This window comes from Pseudonaja textilis, chromosome Z (genome assembly GCF_049901715.1).
Source record: "Pseudonaja textilis isolate UNSWEBS1 chromosome Z, rPseTex1.2, whole genome shotgun sequence".
In the NCBI taxonomy this organism is placed as follows: Eukaryota; Metazoa; Chordata; class Lepidosauria; order Squamata; family Elapidae; genus Pseudonaja; species Pseudonaja textilis.
Genome location: NC_142008.1, coordinates 69,002,777 through 69,029,908, shown reverse-complemented (window position 1 = coordinate 69,029,908; position 27,132 = coordinate 69,002,777). Strand labels below are relative to the sequence as shown.

The window sequence follows — 27,132 nt, the reverse complement described above, 5'->3', positions numbered from 1 at the left end:
CCAATCCCCTTAGGTGTTGGGGGGAGAAAGCCTCTACCATTAAAGCCAACCATGAGGAGCACTAGCTGTTCAGAACGGTGCTTGCTAGAAGATCGGGAAGATAAGCACTTACGGTTTAGAGGCCGCAGCCTCAATTTGCTTTCGGAGTGCTGCAATCTCCCGAGAGAGAATAACGAACTTCGACGGTCCGGTGTTAATGGAAAACGTTGGGTGCTACTGGAACTCCTAGATTAACTGGAGTTCCTGAGAACTATATCTACTGAGAGAGAGAGAGCGATAAACCCCGACGGCCAGGTGTTAATAAAGTGGTCGGAGGCTATTGGGACTCCAAGATGACAAACGGAGCACCTGAGAATTATCTTTGAAAACCAAACCTGAGGTTTGAATCTCAGATGTTTTAGCTACTATTCTGGCCAATGTGGAAAGCTGCCTATTCCTATGAAGGCTGAGCTAAAACTGGGGGGTGCTAGGGAGGAGTCCCGTGGAGGAGGAGGAGCGTCCTAACAATTAAGACCAGCCTACCCAAGAGGAGACTGAAGCACCTCCCACTACTGGATGCTCTGAACAGTTCATGGGAGAATCAGAAAGTGGTGTCCATAACCAACAAATTGCCTGCTTGTGACTTATTAGATCCCGCACTGCAGAATGTATTTGTCACATTTTATGAAAACAAATAATTAAACCCATGACAATCAACAACCTGGAACACATTGATCCTATTTGCTAAAAAATTACCATAGAAAGCACAAAATCTATTCATTTGTATATCTATTGATGATTTCAGTCTTTTTTACTTCTTTTAGGCAATACAACTTGCATTAGCAACTGTTTCCAAGGCCAGCCTAATTTTTAAAATGACATGTATTATAACTCATTTTTGAGTTCCAAATTCTGTAATCTCATATTCCTTGCTTAAATAATATTTTGTTCTCTTCTCAGATACATTGCTGCAGCTAAGAGGGCTACCCTATGTAAAATAATTTGGCATTAGAAAATTATGATATAGCCAAATATTATTTTTAAAGTTTTCTATGAAAATTAGTCAGCAAGTTTTGCTGTTTAACTGACACTGCTAATCAACAGGGAAAGATAAATAGACGTTAAAACACTGATGTAGAGCTGCTCATGATAAAATTGTTGTAATGCCACTTGTACTCTCTGAGCACTGTAAACACTTCTTTTATAACTAATTTGTAAATACTTTGCTGCATGGATATAATTTTTGTCCATCAATATGCACAAATGAACATACCACAAGGAAATAAGTTATTTTCCTCTTTCTCAACCCATTTGGTATACTCCATATTTGTTATGTTTCATTTTTTTCTAAGAATAATATATTCTAAAAATCTGGCACATAAAGTTTGTAATTGAGGAATACTTTAAAATGATTAAATTGTTTATTTTAAAATAAATCCCATTGATTTGATTGGGAGCTAGCCTGCAAGATTCATGCCATTCTTTCCACCATGTAGTGGAAAGTTGTATTAGCTGTCTCATTTACTAATAAAGCAATTGAGATTAATTTACTTTTAATCTGCATTACCATTCTGGCTGAACAACTAGACAACATTTTGTTTCCTTTTGCGGTTCTTAGGTAATCTTTAAATACTGTGATAATCTGGTTGCCCTGATTTAACTGTCAAGGATGTCATCAAACAAAGACTCATCAATTACATATATTTTCTTTTCACAGTCTTAGTTGAATGAGTCATTCATGTGATCATCCAGAAGGTAGGAACAGAAGATTTTAAAGATTCTACTAAAGCAATGTAACATTGGGGAACAATGATATTAGACAGGATTTGAAAAGGCAAATGTTCACATATCCCAAGTATTTTTCAAGGAAAAATTCTGACTACAAAATTGCCAGCTTCTATTGAAAACTAAAAGGAAACTGTTAAGCACAGGTCTATGAAAAATGAATTTTAATCTGAAAGCTACATCTTTACACTGTACAATATATCAATCAAATGTTTACATATTTCTCGTTCAATATTTTGCTTTCTTTGCATTGAGACAGCTGTATTAAATGAGAAAAAATATTAGCACTGTTTCAAGAAGGATAATTATATTCAGTATCCAAAGGGGAAAAATGTTTCCATATTTTAACACATATTTCATGTGTTGTAATAAATAGGAAAGTATCTCAACATTTGCTAATTTATTTTCTGCCAACAAAACTAGGAGGAGAGGGGAAGACAGCTTGTGCTCTTACACAACTCTTTCTTTAGATTCTAATTTAAAAGATTTAATTCTTTAGATTTGAAGATAGTAGATGGCAAATAGGATCTGCACAGGGATGGAATTTTCTCTAGACAGCAATTTTTCTCTCTCTCGGATTTAAGAAGAACTACCTGCCCAGAAAATATCTGTCCCTATAAAGGATTTGGGAGAAGAAAAGGTAATAGTGCTGTCAAAGTTGTCAAAGGCAAGACTTCTTTTGTTAGAAAGTTCTTTCAATAAACCCCATGCTTGCACATATTAGGGGGAAGACAAGGGGAGACTAATGACAAAAAGTTCGCCATAATGTTGTGGCACAACCCCGTACCTTTTGTACCTGCACCATGAGATGCACTCTGTGATTTTCAAACAGATGCTCTATCATTTCATCAAACCTCTGCTCATGCTAGAATGCTGCACAAGGCCTTACTTTATGTGAAAAATGGGAATTATTATTGTAAAACACAAAGAAATTACAGCAGTTCTGACCAAAAACAGACATCTAACTGTAGTGTTGCTATATCTTTGGTTGTTTCTACATGACTGTTTGTTTGAGGAGAATTTAAATTAAAATTAAAAAATATATTTACTGGAAAATATTTATTAATTCAAGGGTATTTCATTTGTTCTATATCATACAAGTATATTTACAATTAGCAACAAAGAACACTTGATCTACAGTTAGGCATGAAAAATTGGCATGGTAAATTTTGAAGGATAGCAGTTTGGAAAGGTAAATGTTTAATGGGTCCCACCAACAAATAAAGACTTGAATGCTGAAACAGGAAGCAACACATTTTATTATATCTAAATGCTATCAAATACATAAACAATTTTAAATGTTTGACAAGCAAAATGGCACTATAATTAATGAGTCTGTATTTCTTTTACATTTCACCATTTTTGTAGCCAGGTGGATATTAGTGGTAAAAGCATTAGACTACTTTCTCTCAGCCCCAGAAAAGAAGCAATGACAAACCACTTCTGAAAAAAACTTGCCAAGACAACAGCAGGGACTTATCCAGGTAGTCTCCAAGAATTGGACATTATTGAACAGGGAAAAAATATCTCCTAATCAAGCTTGAAAGATATGCAAATATGTATCTCAATGTGGTGCTTGGAAACAAGTGTTAGATAAGGGTTGTGTGAACACTCTAGTTAGTGCATGACAGAAGGAAAGAATCAGAAGACTGAAACATAAACTTGAAGGTAGTTAACTGAAACAAGAAACAAGTTGTGGAAAAAGTATTTGCCTCCTCCATTGACCAACATCTATATTTTTCCAAAATTATATAATTGATTCAAGCTATTTTTAGCACAGGAAAATGTAGAAAGAAATACACCTTCCTAACAATACATTTTCTTATATAAATGAGCAATGGATTAAAAAAATTATGGGAAAAATCTACAGAGTAGCTGTTTCAAAGGATGTTACTTTTGTTGAAATTATTTTTGACAACTGCTATTTCTAGTTTGTTCTCATAATCAACAATCCCTAAGACTAGACTTCTGGCTGTACTTCTGGTGGCGTCGAAAGCAAGGTCTGCAAACTCCCAGCCCTGCTTCCCCATTGGAGGGCTCCAAAAGAAACCATAGCCACCCTGTAGGGGTGGTGAAGCAAAGTGGGGTGCCTTGCAAGTTGAGGAAATCCGCATCTCTCCTTCCTGATTTGGAAAATTGTCCTCATCCAAAGACGAGGAGCAGCAGCAGTCAATATGGCTGCCATGAAGCCAGGGACAACCAGAACACCTAAGAAAGTGCAGGAGTGAAGAGAAGGTGAACAGAGATTGTTGCTAGGTGAGATATTCTTCTTTTACTTAAAAAATTACCCCAAGGAAAACAAAAAAAATCCTAGAGAAGATATTCTAAAAATATAAACATTTAAGCGGTGAAAGAAAACACTTTCCACAAAGAGACTTATCCCAAAAAGTAAGTTGAGAGCACCAATTCCTGACAAAAGGAAAGGAGACTTCTAGACTCCTCAAAATTTACAGAGGAGGAAAGGAATATTTGATATTTGGTGGCTGTGACTTTTACCTGTTTACTGCCATATACTTACTAGAGGTAGAAATAAGAAAGACATTGTATAAAATGGAAGCCAGAATAAAAGACTAAAACCACAGAACAGATTTAAATAACTTGGAAAATACCTTGGACTAGTAAATGCTGGAAGTGGCTCATCCAAATAATTGACTTTGTTTTGAAAGAAATGGTTTTTGACTGAAATTAATACCTGCTGGAAAAATGGCAGCAGGGAAATTTGAGAGGAGAGCACCATCTACTAATGAGTAGAGAATAAACTATATTCCTATAATTTTGGACTCCTTTTGAAATAGATTGAGACTTTATTGTTTATTCCACTTGTATTGCTATTATGACTGGAGTTGAAGGAACAGTTGTGGAAATGAGAGGACTTTTTAATGAGATAACTTTGTTGTTCCAAAATATTAAGGACTCAATTCATGGTATAGATGAGAAAATGGAAAACATTTTGCAAAGAATAATGAATAAAGATCAAACTGTCCATGAACTGGTGAAAGCAACAGAAAGATTAGATGAAATGGGCTGCTCAAGCAAGCAAATTGAATACGAACAGGGAAAAATATGGACCAGAAAAATCAGCAAACGAAGCAAAAGCTCGACAAAGAGGAAGACCAGACAAATAGTAAGCCAAAGGAGCAGAAAGACAAATGAATTGGCCACATCAACAAATAAATCAAGGACTGGAGCAAAAAGCAGGACTGACAAACCAGCTGATAAAGGAAGAAAGACTGAAGAAAATAAAACAGATAAATCAACATTTGGAGAGAGAGGAATATACCATTGATAAGGAGATTGGGACATGGGCAGACATCTGGGAGAATTGGCAGTATAAAATTCTACTGGGAGAAATGTTTAGATTGAACAAGAAAGATATAGATGAAGATATAGATAAAGATGAGGAGTGGGGGAGGCGCAAATAAAAAATGGTAAGAATTGAAGCACGAAAGAGGCTAAGAGATGATGGATAGAAAGAATTGCCCTTTAAATATTAAAGTAGCTTGATTGTAAGCCGAAAGAGGCAGAAATAAGGTGTTAGGCTTTTTTTCTATGTATGTTCAAACAATATAATAAGGATTACTTAAGTTATCATGAATTGGATTAATATGAATGATACCCAGAACCAACTCTGTTCACATACAATATGGCTGTATATCTTTAAAAAACAACAAAAATATATTTAAAAACAACAGTCTCTAAAACTAGTTCTTATTCTTCACCCTCTCCTTAGAATGAAAATCACTATGGAAATTAATGTATCCCTTTAAAATATATGGAGGAAAAATGCCAAAGGATTTCTAACAGTGTTTAAATTTAAGTTACAATAATACACTGAATTAGTGAAACCATCATATATAGCCACAGACATTTTTATTCAAACCATACTTTTCATAATTGCAAGACCCCTTTTTATGAACATACATCTATTCCTTTATCCTGTACTATTATAAATATGCACCCCCAAGCAAATAACTACTTTCCTGCTTACTACTGCACTCCATTTTGGGGCCTCCTGGGCCTCAGGGAAGCCTCTTCGGGGGCATTTTTGCTCCCAGGAAGCTTCCCTGAGGCCCAGGAAGGCAAAAAACAGAGTACTGTAGGGCGCAGCCCCCCCACACCCCTTTTTGCCTCCTGGGCTTTAGGGAAGACTCCTGGGCAAAGCAGTAAGACAGAGAGGGGGATCCCGGCATAGCTGATCGTCGGAACAGCTGATCTTCAGGAAAAAAGAAATACCTTAAGGAGTGACTAGGCAGGGGAACAGCAGTCAGCAATGTTGGGCATATGCACGTTATTGCACATGCGCAATAAGGACTGACTGGAAGTAGAGGAGAGTGGCAGGAAGAGAGGGGCAGGGCCAGCTGGGGGTACAATTTGCCAGTTTTCTGAACTGTGTAGAATTGTAACAACCAGTTCTATAGAAATGGTCCAAACCAGTAGAATCCCACCCCTGAATATAAGCTATTATTATTTGTTTTATCAAATTTTGAATATATAGACATTTTGTCTGTTTTAACCTTATCTTAAACGTTACACAATTTTGAGTTATTTTATGTACTTGCCTTTACCTGATCTAACCAATAACCTATGTTTTGATCAGTGTATGAAATGAAAAGGAAAAGAGGAAGTAGATACAAAAAAGAGGGGGAAGTGAAAACAGTTTAAAACAGTCTGAAAGTGTAATATTTAATACATCCACTGAGCCTATTTGTTACATACTATAAGGTGCCCAGGACAGAGAACTGAATTACACTACAGCTTATATTAAAATATTAAGTTACATATTATACACATACTGTACAGTATTTAAGGAACATGAGACAGCTCCAAGAAGCCTTTATTTAAAAGTACATTTGACATTCAATCCTGGTTTTAGTTCTCCTTGTGGCTTCTTCTTTAGATATCAGGCTAGTAGTTGGGAAGGGGATGTGTCCCAAATTGTAAACTGGTATTCCTAGTCTTACAGAGTAAAAGGTTAATATATCTTAAGTGGTACAGATATAATTAGGTCTTGAAAGCACACACCTTACTACTGCTATGCAGTATCATTCATTTATATTACTGAGTTTCTGACTACTTTACATTAAGTAAAGAAACAGAACAAAAAATTATACACATACCCCTCACCTCTCAGATGCATTCGCCAACTTCAAACCTGGTATTTTGCAGCCAATAATAGGTAATGAGAGGATACTCTATTCTCATCATCTTGGAACACCTACTATAATAATCATTAAGCCATTAAGTCTAAAAGAGGAAACTGGCTACTCAATTTATCAACCAGGATCTTAAACTAACTTATAAATTACAGTCGCCATAATGGTCAAAATATTTAATTGCTGTTTAATTAAAGTAGGCTACAAAGGTTTAATTATGAAAAATGAACATATGATCTAATCAATCATTCTTTGTTGCTGAAGTACAATTTAGCAAATGAAGAACTGAACTTCTGTATCAGAAAGGCCTCAAATTAGATCAGAATTTGATTATATAGCAATTAAACAACAAACTGAAAATATCAGTTCACTGTTCAGCAACCAGCTATAGAGTCAAAATATTGAAAATGGAAACACTGACAATTGTCATCGAATATCAGCCAGCTCTTTAATTTAATGAGCAGCCAGTGATATACAGCTAAAAGTGGGCATCACTGAGGGCTGTAAAAGCAAAATTCAAGCCTACATAGTGGTGGTAATGATGGTGATGTGTTAGTACTTCTTCATGTTTATTGCATCTGCAATAAACTCTCTCCACCAGCAACCATATTTTATTGAAATTGGACCCTTCTGAGAAAGAACAGGAGAAAGAACAGGAAAATCCAAGTCCAAGAGCACACTCTATGAAGTTGCAGGTTTCTTACAGATAAAAGTTCTGTCTTGTATCCCATTGGACAAAGTCCAAAATCTCCTTTCTGGGGATCAATTAAAAGAACAGATTGATTAATTTTGGGATATAAGGACTATTCTGCCTGTCCTGTACAAATACTGTACAAAGCAGATAGATCAACTCCACAAAGCATCCACACAAAGTCTTTTTTATTGGTTCATCAGGTATCCTGTCAACTCACATTTATGACGAGGTTCTTCTTAATGTCCAATACTTTGTATATCCGAATTGTGGTGTAGGAAGATAATAAGGTCTCAACCCCATGATGATTGAAGAAACCGCATGGTAATGGCTTCAGGCAAGAGTGAGGAAGACCTCCCCCAACTCAACAAGAGTCAATTTAGTGACCAATCAGGATTACAGATGTGACCACATGACATGAACTACATTTCCCAGGATACCTTAACTACATTTACCATGATGCATTCCCTTAAGGGGACAGCTCGCAAGTCCTAACTAACTATCCCAAATCCCATTAACACTAAACTGTCTGGACAGCACACTCCCCGCCTGGAATTGTAAATTCCACTAACTAAGTAAAGAGGCTTGTCGATGGGAATTTTAGGAAATCTGTTGAGGCTGTCCAAGAGTGTTGATTCTACTGCTGTGGGAGAGCCATACAGTTCTCAAGTTGGTTTCCATGCCAACCGTAGGGCAACGTCTGGGCTGTCTACGTGGGAGGCATAAAGTGCCTTCGTTGCTTTGGCAGACTGTGGCCCTAGCCACAGTGTACAAGTACTTCATCGGGTTTCAAGTGTGCATCCTGAATGATGCGCAGGAAAATTTTCTTCCAGAGGAGATATTCACCACCTGGCTCGTCAGAGAATTTGTATACTCCGTTGGTGGCCAAATCTAGTTTTCCTCTCCTGATGGCCAACTCTCTCCAGTAGTCTGCATCATCTGTAAAGGTGGGTTGGGTAAGAGGCATTGATGTAGAGGGTGGGTTTGGGATGCATGTCAATGATGGGTCGTAGTGTTCCTCCCAGTGCTTATGGAGGATGTCGTCCTGCCATTCCAGAGACGATGGTGGAGCTTCACGCTGCTGTGTAGGCTGGCCGTGGTAATCCTGTTGTGCCAGTGAGCTCAGGTAGTGTGGAGGTTGTGGCTGGAATGGTACTGCCTGTGGATTGAGTGTGGCAGGGTCGTTGGTTGCATGTCTACTTGTTGAGAAGTCATCATGATCACTGGTGGGCTAATTTGATTGCTCGGCAGGCCATGAAATGTTGGAGTAGGGTTGCTGATTCTGGGAAGAGAATCTCGGACCTTAGTACATACAACGTCAGTTGGGGAAGGTTTGCTGTTCATGGGAAGTGAATCTCTTTAGGTCATACAATGTCAGTTGCATAACTGACGTTTAGAGTCTGTGGTTGAGATTCCTCCCTGTGCTTCCCTGGTTGTGGGAGACTGCTAGACAACTGAGGCGGTTCTAACTGCTCATTTTTAGCAAGTATTGGTCATCCACGTAGGCCTTGACCCATGTATCTAGGCTCTCTTCTCCAAAGTCTTCGAGGTTGAAGTTGAAGGAGGCATTGTCGGCCATCTTCCACCATGCTGCGGCCCATGCTGTCTTTGTTGCAGAGTCTCTTTGCTGTTCTGCCAACTCCAATTTGGCCTGGGCTTTGGCCATTTCTGCTTGTTGAGCTGCTATTTCTGCCTTCTGGCGTGTTACCTCCTCTGTGGTGCGTAGATTTGCGTTTGCTACAACAGCTTCTACCTCAGCTTCTGCAGCTCGGTCAGCATAACTTGCTGCTTCGGAGGCCTTAAATGTGCTACTGTGATGGGAGGATGCTCTAGAGGAATGGTGAGACCAAGCAGGAGAGAATTGGCACGAGACACTGGAACCTGCTTGGAATCTAGCCGGTTTGGGATGGAGGGAGGAGGCTTTCTTGGAATGGTGGGAGGAGGGTGCTTGTGATTGAAGATCTATGTCAGATGTGGCCCTCTCCCTTGTTCCTTGTTCCTTTTGAAGCGCATCAAAGATCGTGGGCCTGGAGGGAGTTTCTGCCTTTCCGAACGCTGTCTTCGCATTCGTTGTTCGCCTCCTCGAAGCAATGAATGTGTTCTTGGAGCTCTGGGTCTTCCATGCTCGACTGTATGAATTTAAGCTTAGTTTCACTGTCCTTCCACCGAGATGCTCCTCTAATTCCTTCTGCATTAGAAAGAGGCTCTCGAGGGGCAACTTGCTTTTGGGGGTGTCACAGATCCTTACCAGCCCCATCCATGCATCTGCATGATGGCAATACTGCCTGGCCCAATCCTCTTTGAAGCGTGCCACTGCGGGTGAGGTAAGCTTCCTATGCCGTCTGAGGCTGTAGGCTTTCTGAGGTATCACCATGTCATCAAAGGTTTGGATGTCCGGATGAGGGTTTTGGGAACCAGGTTCCACATTTACATCTAGGATGAGTGGAGGGTTTGAGTCCTCTGGTACTTCAGGGACATCTGTCATGGCTGAAGAAGTTGCCATGCTTCAAATTGGTAAAAGGTGAATTTGGAAAATTTAGTGGTTTTCCGTGCAATTCCCTTTTTCCACTAGGATACACTGCAAGCAGGTAACTGAACGTAACAACTGCTGCGAAATTCAGTACTTGACCATGCAGGTGTGTGGCTGAATTGAGGCATGTGGCTGAATTGAGCAAGTTCTGCAAAATTCAGTGGTTGACCACTAGAGATGTGTGTTGCAAGTGTGGGAGATGCTGACAAAGTACACAATTTGGCCACTTAGGGTGTGTTACGAAGTCTGGGAGATGTTTGGCGCAGAGCACAAATTTGCCTGTTTGTGGTCTGGAAGACACTGTTGCTAATCACAGGTTAGGCTGCAGGTAGTACTGGAACCTTGCATTGAGTTGCTTAATGTTACCATAATAATTTTAGAAAAGGAATTTTCATTGGTCAAATTTGGGAAACTCCCTGTAGTTCTTATAAAAATTGGCAGACAAGTCTTTGAATTCTATGGGAAATTTCTCCTAGACCACCAGATGGTGCTGTGGGCTGCTTTGCTTGAGTCTGTAGGAGGGGTGTACCCCTGGGGAATTTATTGTTTCCTCGCTGGAAGAAAAATCCATCAATCGAATACAACACTCCAAAGGTTTGGGTGCAGAGTTATATTTTTTAAAATTGTTTAGGAAAGATAGGGGAAAATGAAGAAATTTTAAGTTTTTTGAGCAGAAAGAGAAAATGTTCCTTTTTAAAACACTGCTTGAATTAGCTTTGTGTCTTGGGAAGGGGGGAATGGGCTTCTTTGCTTTGAAGATGGTCTGTCAGTAATGAATTATGACCCCCAATAAAATGGCCAGAATAGTTGTAAAAATAGCTGGAGAATCTTCTCTTATTGCCTCTGAGCTGGAGAAATGCAAAGCCTTTCAGCTGGAATGAGCAGGGCAAAATTAGCTTTCCTTTCTAGAAACCAGCAAGATTTCTGAAACTTTCACTTTGTGTTTGGGAAGGGTTTGTAATTGGATGAATACAGGGATTTATGAGAAATACTTGGCCCCTCCCTTTGTTTTACAAATTGGTTCTTTCTGAGTTAGGAGTTGTATCTTGAGACACAGCACTTCCTTCTCTAAAGAGAAAAGGGGGGCGAATTTGCCCCTTCCTGCAGCCACAATGGGAGGTTTTAGGGAGAGAGAACCAAAGTATGAAGGAATAGCATGCACATGGCTTCAAAATATCTTAGTCTTTATCGCAGAATTCAAATTTTACTTTTGGGAGTCCAAATTAATCTTGTTTTTTACTGCCTCCTGGTATAAAAATCAAGCAATGTCATTTTACTGAGACTCCAGATGCTTCTTCTTCCAGAAATTAAGATTAATATCTTCCTACTATTCTCTCTGTCCTGTACAAATACTGTACAAAGCAGATCAACTCCACAAAGCATCCACACAAAGCCTTTTTTATTGGTTCATCAGGCATCCTGTCAACTCACATTTATGATGAGGTTCTTCTTAATGTCCAATACTTTGCATATCCGAATTGTGGTGTAGGAAGATAATAAGGTCTCAACCCCATGATGATTGAAGAAACTGCATGGTAATGGCTGCAGGCAAGAGTGAGGAAGACCTCCCCCAACTCAACAAGAGTCAATTTAGTGACCAATCAGGATTACAGATGTGACCATATGGCATGAACTACATTTCCCAGGATACCTTAACTACATTTACCATGATGCATTCCCTTAAGGGGACAGCTCACAAGTCCTAACTAACTATCCCAAATCCCATTAACTCTAAACTGTCTGGACAGCACAAGGACTCCTGGATAATGGACAGTGAATCTCTTGTTTGAAAAGTAATGTTAGCTTGAATAAAAGATTGTTGGACTATTGAACAAAAAGAAACAAAAACAAAGATGAGTGGAATTTGGAAATAAATTGCATCAGAAATTTAGCATCTAAAAGACAAGATTTTGAATAAAATACAAAGCATGGAAGTAGAACTGGAAATTGAGACACAAATGACAAAAAGAAAGCAGGTGATCCAGGAAGAGGAGGAGTCAACTGAAAGAATAGCCAGAAAAGCAGAAAAGACAAAACAACAAATAAAAAGAAATAACAAAAAGGATATAAAAATCAAAATGATAATGATTGTTGAAATAAATCGAGGGGAGATTATTTTAAGGGAAGTTAAACTGGATTTGGAATTGAAGGGAGACTCTTTTGGGAGAAAGTTAGGGGTAAGAGTAGACAACTTGAAAATGAGAGAAGGGAACATAGTAGAGAAAAGAGAAATGTTTAAAAGGATTGGCCAAAAAGTGGCAGATAAAGATTTAAGAGAGGAATATGGGAGACAAGCTGAGAAACAGAACATTAAAACTTTAATGCAAGTAAGAGATGTTGGTTAAAAAAGATTATGATTTAACATAAATGGGTGTATTATTAGTTAAAACATATAATAGTTAAATGTAATAAACATGTAATAAATGTAATAAACATTTTATTAAAAAGGAATGCCATGTGGAATTTGATTGATACAAAAATAAGACATTGAAATATTGCATGAGATAACAATGGGAAATTATAACTTAATAAAAATAACAATTATTATTAGAACTATATAACTTGTTAAACATAAATATGATGAATATTACTTTATGTGTATTAAATGTGATTAGAAAGGGGATATTTTTTAAAGACAGCAGTGGCATAATTAAAAATTAAAGAGGATTTGCAACAAAGTATTATTAGAAGCAAGAGTCCCGGAATCATGGAAGCAGACCCATATTATATTGATCCCTAAAGAGGGTGCAGATGCCACCCAGGTAAAAAATTATAGACCAATATCTCTTTTAAACACAGATTACAAAATTTTTATGAGTGTGATGGTGGAAAGAATGAAAGAATACACCCTGATCAGAATGGATTCCTTCCCATGAGACAGATTAGAAATAATACAAGAATGATAATTTATATATTAGAATACTATGAAACACATCCAGGAAGCCAGCCAAGTTGCTCTTGTCTTCCTGGATGCACAAAAGGCATTTGACAACTTAAACTGGGAATTTATGAAACGCCAGATAAACTTGATGAAATTCAAGGATAACTTCGTAAAGATGTTAGATTCAATCTATTTAACCCACAAAGCAAGGGTAATGATAAATGGAGAATTTACCAATCCTTTTGAAATAAAATGGGGTGTTAGGCAGGGATGCCCATTGTTGCCTCTGCTTTTCATTACAATATTAGAAACATTACCAGACAGTTTTAGAATGAATGAGGAAATTAAAGGTACTAAGATTAAAAGACAAGAATATAAATTACAGGCATTTGCTGATGATGTGGTCATTATTATAGAGGATCCCATAGTCAGGACCAATCTTATTAAAAGAAATTTATAAATTTGGTAAACTAGCAGGGTTGAAAATCAATAAAGAAAAAACCAAAATGTTAGTTAAAAATATAACAAATAATAAACAAAAAGAACTAGAAGAAATAATGGGACTACAAATTGTCAATAAGATTAAATATTTAGGTATATGGTTAAGACCCAAAACAATAACTTTGAAAGAAGACAATTACTTTGAAAGAAGATAATTACTATTACAACAAATAGGAAGAGATTTGGAAATATGGAACAAAATGCAGATTTTTTATTATTAGGCAGAATTGCCACAATTAAAATGAATGTTCTACCCAAATTGCTTTATTTATTCCAAACAATCCCTATATTATTGGGTAAATTGTTTTTCAAAGAATTGCATAAAATTACTATGAATTTCATTTGGGCAGGCAAGAAGTCAAGAATTAAGAAAATGTATTTACAAGACAATAAAAGCAGAGGCAGCTTTGGTCTCCCTGCCTGGGAGACCTATTATAAAGCAGCAATGTTAATGTGGATAAAGGATTGGATTAAATTGGAAAATAAAAGAATTTTAATATTAGAAGGATACGATTTACAAATAGGGTGGCATGCCTTCTTGTGGAACCCAAATAGTAAAAGTCACTCATACTTTCAGAGACATACTTTACGCAAATCTTTGATAAAAACCTGGTCTGATATTAGGAAAAACCATTATATCAAAGTTCCTTATGGCTGTCAACAATGTTCCACCCTGATACAATGGACATCAGTAATAAGCTTAAATATCACCAAATTTTAGACAAAGAAGGAAAGCTCAAATCGACCCAAGAGTTAGAAAACCAAAAAATAATGATTGATCGCTGATCTTATTTCCAAATAGCAATAAGATATGAAAAAGATTTAAAAGAATTCAGAATAGAAACAAAGAGCACTAAATTTGATAAGATACTTTTGGGCCCAGATAAAAATATGATATCTAAATTATATATCTATCTATTGGAATATGAATTAGCTGAGGAAATTGTGAAAGGACCAATGATAGCGTGGGCAAGAAATTTCGGCCATAATATAGATGTAGAATACTGGGAAGAAATCTGGCAGAGAAATCTTACAAAAACTAAATCTGCGTCTTATAAAGAAAACCTATATAAAATGAAATATAGATGGCATCTAGCATCCTCCAGATTAGCAAAAATATATCCAACATGCAATCCAACTTGTTGGAAATGCAAAGGGAATCATGGTACCTACTTCCATCTCTGGTGAACATGCCCAGTGGTCAAAAATTTTTGGATTAGAATCAAAACTTGGTTAGAAGAAATCGTCCAGGGTGGATTAGAGTGGGAACCTAAATTGTATGTTCTGGGTATCCTTAAGGAAGATTATCCCTCCAAAGTAAAATATTTGATCATCCATATTCTAACAGCGGCACATATTTCACTGGCTCAATTCTGGAAATCACCTAATATACCATCAATACCATTTATTATTTAAAAAATCTATGAATGTGCAGAAATGGAAAAACGTACATTAAAATTAAAAGGAAAAGAGGAGGCAGAGTTTTACTCGATCTGGAATAAGTGGTATGATTGGCTAGAACATAAAAAAACCTAAAAGGGAAATCAAGGGGGGGAAACAAATTTATGAAACAGATTATGACATATACAATAACAAACAGGAATTGTTAATGTTAGTCTTAGACTCCCTCATTCTTTAAACAATCAATAGAAGGAATTCATCGGTAAAAATAAATAAGTATAATCCAACAACAAACATTAATAACAGAACATTATGTTTGATAGAATATAAATAACAGAGAACCTATAGGAAACAAGAAATAACTGCCACATAATATAATTTAGGAAATATTTAACTCACTGTCAAATATAAAAAGGAAAGTTTAATTAGTTTAATTTAAAAAAGGAAAGTTTAATTTATCACAGAGATTATTGTGACGTTTGTTTGTATGTATCTTTGTCTTTTGAGTTTGTATATTTGCATATTTTAATTTTTGTATTCAATAAGTTTATTTATAAAAACTAAAGGGGCTAAATAATGGAAAATTACAACAATATAAATTTGGAACTGTTATCAGAACTATATAGTTCGTTAAACACTGCAAATATGATTATTACTATGCTATATGTAGTAAAAGGAATGATGCTAAATATATAGAGATTGACCTAAAAATAATATACTTAAATATCGATAATTAAGAATAATTTAACAAAATGTATTAATATTCAGTTTCAAAAGACTGTCAACTGTACTTAATGTAAAGTGTATTGTCATATTTGTTTTAAAATATAAGACATGCCAGTATCACACTGTTCGCACAATATGTTAATTGAAATAAGAAAAAATTAAAATTAAAAAAAAATAACCAGGTAGAAATAAGAAAGATGAAGGAAATATTGGAAATAATAAAGCAGCAAATAAAAGCCATAGCCAAGAAAATGGGCAGCTAACAAAGGTAAAATTACACAATCTAGACGTCTAGACAAAATCTGCAATTTCAGTCAAATCAGAAACCTGTTGTTGTTGTTGTTGTTATTTTATTATACACAAGAATGACAGTATACACAGTGAACGAGATAACCTTGCTGGGTTTGGTATCACAAATCACTAGTCGAACACTTCCCAAGTGTTTAGGACTGCATGATGTATCGGCGGATTATGAGAGCAGATTCCAGTAAGGTGGCCCTCTGAAGCTGACCAATGGTGATCTTGTCTTGTGCCAATTGTTTTTAAGTGCTTGCCTAGGTCTTTAGGCACAGCACCCAGTATGCCGAGTACCACTGGAACCACCTGCACTGGTTTATGCCAGAGTCTCTGTAGTTCGATTCTTAAATCCTGATATCTGGTGACTTTTTCAAGTTGTTTCTCGTCGATTCTACTGTCACCAGGTATGGCAATGTCGACAATCCACACTTTTTTCTTCTCCACAATCATAATATCAGGGGTATAGTATTCCAAAACTTTATCAGTCTGTATTCGGAAGTCCCACAGTAGTTTTGCATGCTCATTTTCAACCACTTTTTCAGGCTTATGATCCCCAAGTTCTTTGCTACAGGAAGATGGTAGTTGTGACACAAGTTCCAGTGAACCATCTGAGCGACTGTGTTGTGACATGGTTTGTAGTCAGTTTGAGTGATTGTCTTGCGACAGCTCAGTATGTGATCGATGGTTTTGTCCGCTTCTTTGCAGAGTCTGCGTTTGGGGTCATCAGCAGGTTTTTCTATTCTGGCTTTGATTGCATTCGTTCTGATGGCTTGTTCTTGGGCTGCAAGAATCAGGCCTTCCGTTTCTTACTTCAGCGTTCTGTTGGTCAGCCATAACCAGATCTTTTCCTTATCTACTTTTCCTTGGATCTTTTCAAGGAACTGTCGATGCAGTGCTTTGTTACACCAGCTGTCAGCCCAAGTTTGCATCACTGTTTTCCTATATTGATTCTTGGTTTGCTGCACTTTGAGCATCTTCCTATTGCTGACCTCCATCAAAGCTGGTCCAAAACTGTCTTTCACATAATCTGCCAGATCATGCTTCCCTTCTTCGACTGTCTGCTTCACTTGCAAAAGTCCTCTGCTGTATGTTTTTCTGGCCAAATATAGCCTGTCAACGTCACTGCGGATGCAAGGCATAGTGTAATGGTCATCAGTTTTCTTGTTTTCCTATCCGGGCTGTCCAGCTCTGCCTGTGTCCAGTTTATGATCCCAGCAGTATATCTGATGACGGGTATTGACCCAGGTATTTATAACCTTGATGTGTTACCGCCATTCAGTTTGGTTTTTAGAAGTTTTCTGACCCTTTGTGTGTATGCTTTGCTGACTTTTTTTCACTTGCCCATGCTTGATATTGTTCAGCTGCAGTATGCCCAGGTATTTGTAAGGCTTTGGGTTGGTGGCACTTGATGGTTTGTCCATTGGGCTTTTCGATTCCATCACTTTCTATAATCTTCTCTTTTTTCAATGCCACTGTGGCATATTTGTCCAGGACAAACTCCATGCTGATGTCAGTGCTGAAAATTTGAACAACATTGGTCAGTGACTAGATTTTGATTTCTGATTTTCCATATAACTTCAGATTATCCATGTACAGCACGTGAAAGATTTTCTGTGAATTTTTAGCAGTTTGATAACACAGGTTAGTTTTCTGTAAAATTGTTGACAGGGGGGTCATGGCGATGAGAAACAGCAGAAGTGACAAAGAATCATCCTGGAAAAGCCCTCTTTTGATTCTGACCTATCCATAGCTTTCACTTTCAATAAACAGTTCTGTTTCCAGTGCTTCATCGCATTTGCAGTGAAAGTACCAATACACTTGCATATTTCAATGACATCCAGGCACTTGATGATCCAGTTGTGCGGTAGTGAATCAAATGCTTTCTTGTAGTCAATTCAAGTTGTATGCAGATTTGTTTTTTGGCTTTTGCAGTTCTCTAGGATCATTTTGTTGATTAGGAGCTGATCTTTTGCGCCTCTGCTTCCTCATTTGTTTCCTTTCTGCTCTACTGGCAAGATATTATTTGCTTCTAGGTAGTTCTGGATCCTGTCAGCTATGATGCCGGTCAGGAGCTTGAACATGGTTGGCAGACATGTTATTGGCCTGTAATTTGCAGGTGTTGCCCCTTCTGTATCAAGTAGGTTTTCCCAGCTGTTAACCATTCACTGATGTTTCCTGTCTCATTGAATTTTTCAGTCATTTTTTCATACAGGCTGGTCAGGTATTTGAGCCAAAAGCCATGCAGTTGATCATTGCCAAGCAATGTCCAGTTCTTGACTTTTTTCACTCTGTTGGTTATCATTTCAGTAGTTATTTCCAGTTGGTCCATTTTGCTCTTGGAGAATTTCATCTCAAAGTCTCTGATAGACCCAGCATTTTTGTTGTAACATTTCTCAGTCTCCCACAGGTCTTTCCAAAACTGAGTAGTTGCCGTTTTATCAGGTTTTTCAATTTTTGTATCCCCCGTCTGATTCAGACTCTGATAGAACCATCTTTGGTCTGATTAGAACAATTGGAACTATCATGAATGGTGCTGTCATGCCCCTGGTGGAGACTGATTCTGAGTAGTCAGAGGAGGACCGAGGACCATTCCTTATCCATCCTAGGGCATGGAGGGAGAAGATCAGGGTAAAATGTGGTCTACTCAGGAGGAGAGGATCAGGGTAAAATGTGGTCTAATCGGGAGGAGAGGGCCATGATCCTCTTCATGGGTTGCAAGTGTGAGATCTGCATAAGAGTTTGGACCTGCATGCTAAAAGACACTGGAGACAGTTAGTGTTTTATTCCTAAAGAAGGTTTATCTTGGTTGGCGTTCTTCCAGCGGACTGTCCTTGGTTATCTTCCTGAAGTTGGCAATTATCTATCCTGATCTGTCATAGAACTTTATTCAATGCGGTTTGTTTTTTATTTTTGCTTCATTATTGGCTCTTTGAATGTGAACTGTGTTTCTTTCCTTTGAAATGTTATTTTGAAAATAGTTTACTCCTCCACTGTGAGCAATTAAACAGTGAAGCCAAGTTGAAGGCATTAGAGGACTTTTAGTTACTTTTTGGGTTTTGTTATATTTCTGATATACTCTGGGTCATCGCAGTTTGTTTCCAGCCACCTCTTCAACTTGTTTCCGCTTTTCGTGGGGTAACCATGGATCAGTTCAGAGCAGACAATGCCCAGTTAAGCTAGCAAGTGGCTCTTTTGACTGCACAATTTGCGCAGATGCAAGCTGTCTGGCCATGCCATAAATGCCCGGTAGCAGAGCCAGATAAATTTGATGAATCGCTGGCCCAATTTCCAGCATATTTTGGGCAGTGCCAGCTTTATGTGAGCTTTCGGCCAGAGGACTTCTCCACTGACCGGGATAAGGTGGGGTTTTTGATTAGTTTGTTGTCAGGCTCTGCAGCACATTGGGCGACACCTCTGTTGGCCCAGCCCAGCCAGGTATTGGATAATTATTCTGAGTTTTGCCATCAGTTCCAGGCCATGTTTGAGGACTCTGTTTGGAGCCAAACAGCAAACAGACATTTGAGAGAATTGAAGCAGGGGCGTGGCTCACTCATGGATTATATTGTTAGCTTTTGGGTGGTTGCCCAGGATGTACAATGGAATGAGGCAGCACTGTTAGACCAGTTCCAGGAGGGTTTGTCATCGGAGCTCCTGGTGAGTTGGCGCACACTGAATGCTCTCTCACCCTGCAGGAGCTCATGCATCTGTGTCTTCGTATCGATGCTAGGCTTCAGCAGCGACGGGTGCGATAACGGACAGAGACTGCATCTGTTCCCAGCAAGATGGTGCCCTGGTGGAAATGCCATTGGAAGAGCCCATGCAGTTGGGGGCTGCCCACCCTTGCCTGACCCAAGTAGAAAAGGATAGGCATTGTCATGTGGCAATCAAGGCCATTTTGCGGCCAAGTGTCCTGTTAAGACATCCACAGCAGCGATGTCAGTGGTGGCGGGAAACGAGTATTGGCCTACGGGGGTCTGTCCCTAGGCCTGCCATCTTCACCATCTTACCATCCTCACCATCTTTGACATCTCCGCCCCAGTCGTCATTGGTGAAGCATCTTGTGGTGACAGCAAGTGTATTTGTGCCTGGTCATGGAACAGTGGAAATCCAAGCCTTGGTCGACTCAGGGACAACGCTAATTTCATGGACGCTCATTTTGTTGAGCAGTGGTTCATTCCCCAGCAATGGGTGTCCCCGCCAGTAATGGTGGAAACGATTGATGGTCGGCCCCTTCGTTCGGGACTTGTGGTTGCTGCAACCAAACCCCTTCACATGTGTATTGGGCAGCATGTAGAGGAAGCCGTGTTCTACATTGCCGCAGTACCTCATTTTCAGGTGGTCCTGGGTTTGGAGTGGTTACAGGCCCATGATCCACAGATTGTCTGGTCATCTGGAACTGTGCAATTTCTTGATAGGAAGTTTGGAGTGGGTTTGGAGTGGTTACAGGCCCATGATCCAGATTGTCTGGTCGTCTGGAACTGTGCCAACCATTGCTTGCATTCCTGTGTAGGGGATATGATTATGCCTGTGGACTTGGATCTACCTGCAGAGTTGGTGACCTATGTTCCAAGTGGGGGGGAATCAACGTGCTGATGCATTGTCCCGGAAGCCCAAGTATACCCAAAGGGAGGACAAATTCTTGTTCCGGACTGTGATTTCTTTGGAGCGGTTTGTGGCCACAGGGGAACCTGTGGACCTTTGAATGAGGATTCAGGAGGCGCAGCAACAGGATCCATTTGTGGCAGCTTGGCATCATGAAATAGATGAGAATGGGAGACAAGAGACTCCTTGGCCATATATTGGGGACCTGTTGCGGTTCGGTGATCGCATTTACGTGCCTGGAGGTCCTCTTCATGGTCTTGAGTCAATGTCATGATAGTCCGGTGGCAGGACCCTTTGGGGTGTTCAAAACACTGCTCCTCATCTCAAGGACATTTTGGTGGCCGAGTCTTAAACATGTGTCGGGATATGTGGCATCCTGTGGAATCTGTCAACAAGCCAAGTATGCTCCTGGTGCACCCCCTGGTCTCTTGCAGCCATTACCCATGCCAGGAAGACCTTGGGGGAAAGTTTCTTTGGACTTCGACGCTCGGTTTCCTCAATGTTCTTGTCTGCCTGGTCCTGGGGGAGGGGGCCTTGCGGGGAGGATAGTGTCATGCCCCGGTGGAGACTGATTCTGAGTAGTCAGAGGAGGACCCAGGCCCATCCCTTATCCATCCTAGAGCACGCAGGGAGGAGAGGATCAGGGTAAAATGTGGTCTAATCGGGTGGAGAGGGTCATGATCCTCTTCATGGGTTGCAGGTGTGAGATCTGCATAAGAGTTTGGACCTGCATGCTAACAGACACTGGAGACAATTAGTGTTTTGTTCCTAAAGAAGGTTTATCTTGGTTGGCGTTCTTCCAACGGACTGTCCTTGGTTATCTTCCTGAAGTTGGCAATTATCTATCCTGATCTTTCATGGAACTTTATTCAATGCGGTTTTTGATTTTTGCTTCGGTAGCAGCTCTTTGAATGTGAACTATGTTTCTTTCGTTTGAAATGTTATTCTGAAAATAGTTTACTCTTCCATTATAAGCAATTAAACAGTAAAGCCAAGTTGAAGGCATTAGAGGACTTTTAGTTATGTTTTGGGTTTTGTTATATTTCTGATATACTCTGGGTCATCTCAGGTGCCAAATGTTTTCTAGGCACAGTCTTTAATGTTGGAAGCCACCTTCTTTCTGCATTTGATGCAGCATGTGCCAATATTTTAGCTTTCAGTTCTTGCTCCCTGGCATTGAGTACTCCTGGTGTTTCAATTATGAGTTCAGGCCCTTGCTGTTCCCGTTCTTGCAAAATTTCTGCATTTTCTTTGAATTCAGGCTGTTCAGTTGCTCCAGATGTTATTGGAGTATTTTCTGCTGCCACTTCAGCAGTCTGCTGTTCAGCAGTCTGTTTTCCCGTTTCACAATTTTTCCGTATTTCTTGAAATTCAACTTCACTGAGCACTTTGTTCCAAATGATGAATCATCGCTGATTGGCTAATCGTAATTCAGTTATCCCTGCGTCTGGGTATTCTTGTTCCCATAATTTGTACATCCTTTTTTGGTAGCCTTGTTTTTCTGGTTCTGCTTTGTAGTAGCATTTCATTATAGTGCGGTTCTCTGACATAGTGTATTTCTGCTGCTTCTGATATTGTTCAGCTTCCAGTAGTCCTGCAGGCCCATGCCCTGGTTGCTCAGCTATGGGATCCATGGCCTGTAGCCCACTTGTTGACAGGAGCCCAGGTTTCTTAACATCCGACATGGTCCTTGTTAACCAGGCAATGACTGAGCCGGTATAGGCTTCGTTTGGTTGTGTTTCACCATGATTCATTGCATGGGTTGTTGGGTGCACTCAGTTCTGCTCCTCAGCTGAGACCTCTCTGGCATGGTTGGACCTGCCACTAGCACAGCTCTCAGCTTCATTGGAGCAGTTAAGCCCCCCGCCGGCACCATTATTATGTTCGGACTGGGTTTGGCATTTTTGTCTACCTATTGAGTCCTTACCAAGGACCTGGGATAAGCAAATCTGGATGTTTGATGGTGTTACAGATATCACCACAGAATGGAAGTTGTTCCAAGTAAAGCTACGTTCTGCAATTGACTGATGGCACATTTGTCAATGCCTATGGTGTTCAAAAGTGGTGCTCCAGTTGTTTTGGGATTGTAACCAAGGTGCCTATTACTACTGGTACTACTCTTGCTTGCCTTTGCCATAGTTCTATTTCTATTTGTAGGTCTTTGTATTCTGTTATCTTCTCCAATTTTCTCTTCTATTCTGCTGTCTCCAGGCACTGCCAGATTCACTATCCAGACTTTTTTGTCTTTCCTATCAACAACTGTTAAGTCTGGGGTGTTATGTGGCAGATGCCTGCCTATCTGGATTCTGAAGTCCCAGAGCAATTTAATTTTTCAATTTTCTATGATTTTTTCTATTTTATGGTCCCACCAGTACTTGCTTACAGGCAAATGATATTTCTTGCAGATTTTCCAATGCACCATTGTTGCTACTTTGTCATGCCGCTGCTTGTAGTCAGTTTGTGCAATCTTCTTTCAACAGCTTACCAGGTGGTCCACTTACTGTCTATTCCTGTCTTATCAAGTCTTGCTTTGTATACATTTGTCCTTAAAGCTTGATTTTGCGCAGCCAGAATTAATCCCTCAGTCTCTTTCTTTAACTTTCCTGCTCTTAGCCATTGCAGGTCTTGTTATCTGCTTTCCCTGCTATTTTTTTAATGTACTGGCCATGTAGTGCTTTGTCTTCCCATGCCTCTGTTCTGTTCTTCATTTGATCTTTTTTGTAGGCCAGTTTGGTCTCTCAGGTAGTCAGCAAGCCTTCCTGGCATATTAACTTCATTGTCCTTCAAATATTCTTCCAAAGCCCTTTTTTCTTCTTCAACTATCTGATGTACTTGCAACGTTCCACACCCACCTGTTTGCCTTGGTAGATAGAGTCTGTCAATGTCACTGCAAGGGTGAAGGACATTATTCATTTTCATTATTTTTCTGGTCTTCCTATCCATTGCTTTTAATTTTGTTTGAGTCAAGTTCACTATTCCAGCTGTGTTTCTAATGACTGTTATTGCCCTGGTGTGGATTGCCTTGATGTTATTTCCTCCATTGAGTTTGGACTTTAAGATCTTTGTCACTCTTTTGATGTGTTCACCTCTATTTTTTTTCTTGACTTCAGTGTTCTTGATGTTGTCAGCTTGAAGGATACCCAGGTATTTGTAGTAATCATCTTCATCCAGACTCTTAATGTTATTTTCATGGGGCATCTTGATTCTTTCAGTTTGCACTATTTTTCTTTGTTTGATAGTGAGTGTGGCACATTTGTCCAATCAAAACTCCATTGCAATATCTTGGCTATATATACGAACAGTGTTGAGCAGCGATTCTATTTCAGATGATGTTTTTTCATACAGCTTCAGATCATCAATGTAAAGGAGGTGGGATAGTCTGGCAGATGTTTTTCATGTTTGATAGCCATGGCCTGAGTTATTCAGTGTTGTTGACAGAGGAAACAATGCAATGACAAATAGAAGCGGTGATAGTGAATCTCCTTGAAATATTCCTCTCTTGATATTAACTTCTCCAAGTCTCTCATCACTGACCTGCAACTGTGTCTTCCATTGTGCCATTGATCTTTGTACAAAGTTCTGATGTTTCTACTGACTCTTGTTATTTCTAGGCACTTGATTATCCAGTTATGTGGCAGAGTCAAATGCCTTTTTGTAGTCAATCCATGCTACATTCAGGTTGGTCTTCTTTCTCTTGCAGTTTTCCAAAATCATTTTGTCAATTAGGAGTTGATCTTTTGTTCCTCTGCTGTTGAGGCAGTTTCTTTTCTGCTCAGGTGAGAAAAGATTGTTTTCAGCTAGATGCTGTTAGACTACATCAGCTCACCAGTTAACAATTTGAAAGTTGTTGGTAAGCAGGCAATTGCCTGGTGCTGTCCCTTTTCCTGGATCTTTCATTATCAGGTAGGTTTTGCCAGATTTTAGCCACTCTTCAATTTCACCTCCTTGTTATTATGTTGTTAAATTGCTTGGCAGTGAGTGGGAATAAACCAGCTAGATGTTTCAACCAAAAACCATGCAGTTCATCTTTACATGGTGCTGACCAATTCTTGATCTTCTTTGCTCTTTTCTGCACCATTTCTGTTGTTATTACTAGTTCTTACATTTCAACTTCTTTTTTACTCTTATCCACCTCTTTTAACCAAGCTGCATCCTTGTTGTATTTCTTTGGGTTATCCCATATCTGCGCCCAGAACTGCCTGTTTCTTCCTTATCAGGTAATGACTGATTCACTGCAATTTCTCCATTGATGGACTGATAGAAACATTTCTGATTGTATTGAAATTGGAGGTTCTGCCTATAATTTGCAATTCAAGCTTCATATCTGATCATCTTCGTGGCTATTACTGTTATTTGCTGCTTTATTATTTCTAGTGCTTCCGTGATCTTCCTTGTTTCTAAGTAATATTTCTTTATTAAATATTCTTTGGTCTTCTTGTTCTTCAGCTTCTTTTCTTTCATATGTTCTAGCTTGCTTGCATCTGATCTCCGCTTGCTAATCTTATTTTCCAAGTTAAGGTTCTATTTTTGTGGTGTACTGTTTAGTTTTTTTTCTTCTCTATTGATTTTGCATCCCAGATATTCAGCTGTGCTGTACATTAGTTGGTTTGTTTTGTGCAGTGAGTTGGTGGTTATGCTTGATATTGCAGTATTTGCATCTTTTAATGCTTGTGCTAGCTGTTTCTTTGCAACAAGCTTCAATGAAGGCAGCCTTATTCTGATGTTTCTGTGGTGTTCTAGATACTCAGCTATTCTTGTTTCAGTTCTTTTATTTCTTTCGTTACAGGGTTTTGTTCTTCCTATGGCACAGGAGTAGGTGCCTGCTTTGTAAATGAAAGCAACTTTATATCTCTATTGGATTCTTCTACTACCAACTTTCCCTGGTTCGCTTCTACATTCTTCTGGCATGACTTTGATTTCTTTGCCCTGGATGAACCTTTGCAATTCTTTCAATTCTGCTCCTGTGAATATTTCGTATCATAAATCAATGTTGATTTGCTAGCCTCCGTTCTATTATTTCTGATTCTGGATATTGTTCTTTCCAGAACTGGTGCATTCTTTTCAAATATCCTCTTCTTGTTGGGCTTGCTCTGTAATAACAGATCATTATTTATTTGTTTTCAATCACTGTATATTTGTAAGGGTAAACACCTTTTCTTCCAATAGTTCTGCAGCTGCTGGCCCTGGTTGCTCAGCCAACAGTCCTGAGTCCTACAGGACCAATTTTCATCAGATATCCAGGAACTCCAACATTTAGTGCGGACCTTGTTAACCTGGGTGACATCCGAACCAGTATGGCTTTCTAAAATTTATGTCTCACCATTTTTTTAATGGGAAATGCACTCTTTGTCTGACTCCTCTGATGAGACCTGTCCAGTATGGTTGAACTTCTGGCATAGTTCTCATTTTCCTCAGAGCACACAAGCCCCATAATCACATCAAGGTAGTGCCTCATTGGGGGATGATGATGATGGTGGTGGCAGTGGTGGTGGTAGTGGCAGTGATGGTGGTGGTGGTGGTTATTCTTCTTCTTCTTCTACTACTACTACTACTATTACTACTGCTACTACTACTACTACTACTATTCATCCTAACCAAATGAAGAACATAAAACAGACATGGGACAAAATATTACACAGCCAGTACATAAAAAATATAGCAGGCAAAGCATATAATACCTAGTTGTGGCAATGGTTAAGAACAGGAAAATTGAAGAAAGAGATGAAGGGGCTAATTCTAGCTGTACAAGACCAAGTCTTAAAAACAAATGCATACAAAACCAGGATTGAAATGACAGCAAATGAACCCTTTGCAAAGAAGCTGAAGAAACACTGTATCACTGGACCTCCTAGGTAGCTGCTGCAAGATTACAAACAATAGCATGACAAACAATAGTGTACTGTAATATCTGCAAGAAATAACACTTACCTACGAAAGAACTGGGGGATCCATAAACAGACAAAGAAATAGAAAATAAAGAAGGTAAAAGGTTTTTTTAATGTTTTAAAGTAAAGAAACTAAAATGTTTTAAAAGATTCTAGAATGAATATGATAAATCAAATCAAAGATAGTAACATCTGGCTGAATATGTGATCAACTATAATAATGCATTAGAATTAAAGCTAGCAGAAAAAGTGGCAGAGTATTTAAAACTGCTCACATGAATATATCAGCTGTTAATCTCTTACTGAAACTAAGGTTACAGAAAAGTACAATTCTTTCTTCTTAATTCCTTTATCAAATATTGATAAAGGAATTAACATGACTCATTAAAGGAAGATAAATGATAGTTCAACTATGCATTTTCCAATGTTCTGTATACACATATACACAAAATCTGCTTCTAAGCTTTGATGTGTAATAAAATTGACAGGACTTCATAATTAAGCAAATAAACAAAAGGTAAACAACCTTGAGAGTATGGCTTAATAAGAAGCTGATGGAACATATAAAGATTCAGGTCTATGGAGCCTATGTCCTGAGCACACTCTTGTACTGCAGTAAGTCTTGGACCCTTTATGCATGGCAGGAGAGAAAGCTGAACACCTTTCATATGCCTGTCTCTGATGTATTATTGGCATCACCT

The 27,132-nt window shown here is 38.9% G+C and overlaps 1 protein-coding gene and 1 pseudogene across 7 annotated transcripts in view; both read right to left on the bottom strand.

Moving 5' to 3' along the window:
- SUGCT (succinyl-CoA:glutarate-CoA transferase) overlaps positions 1-27,132 on the bottom strand; it is a 480,947-nt gene that overhangs the window by 346,930 nt on the left and 106,885 nt on the right. The window lies entirely within an intron of this gene.
- LOC148124071 (uncharacterized) lies at positions 16,091-23,254 on the bottom strand (annotated as a pseudogene).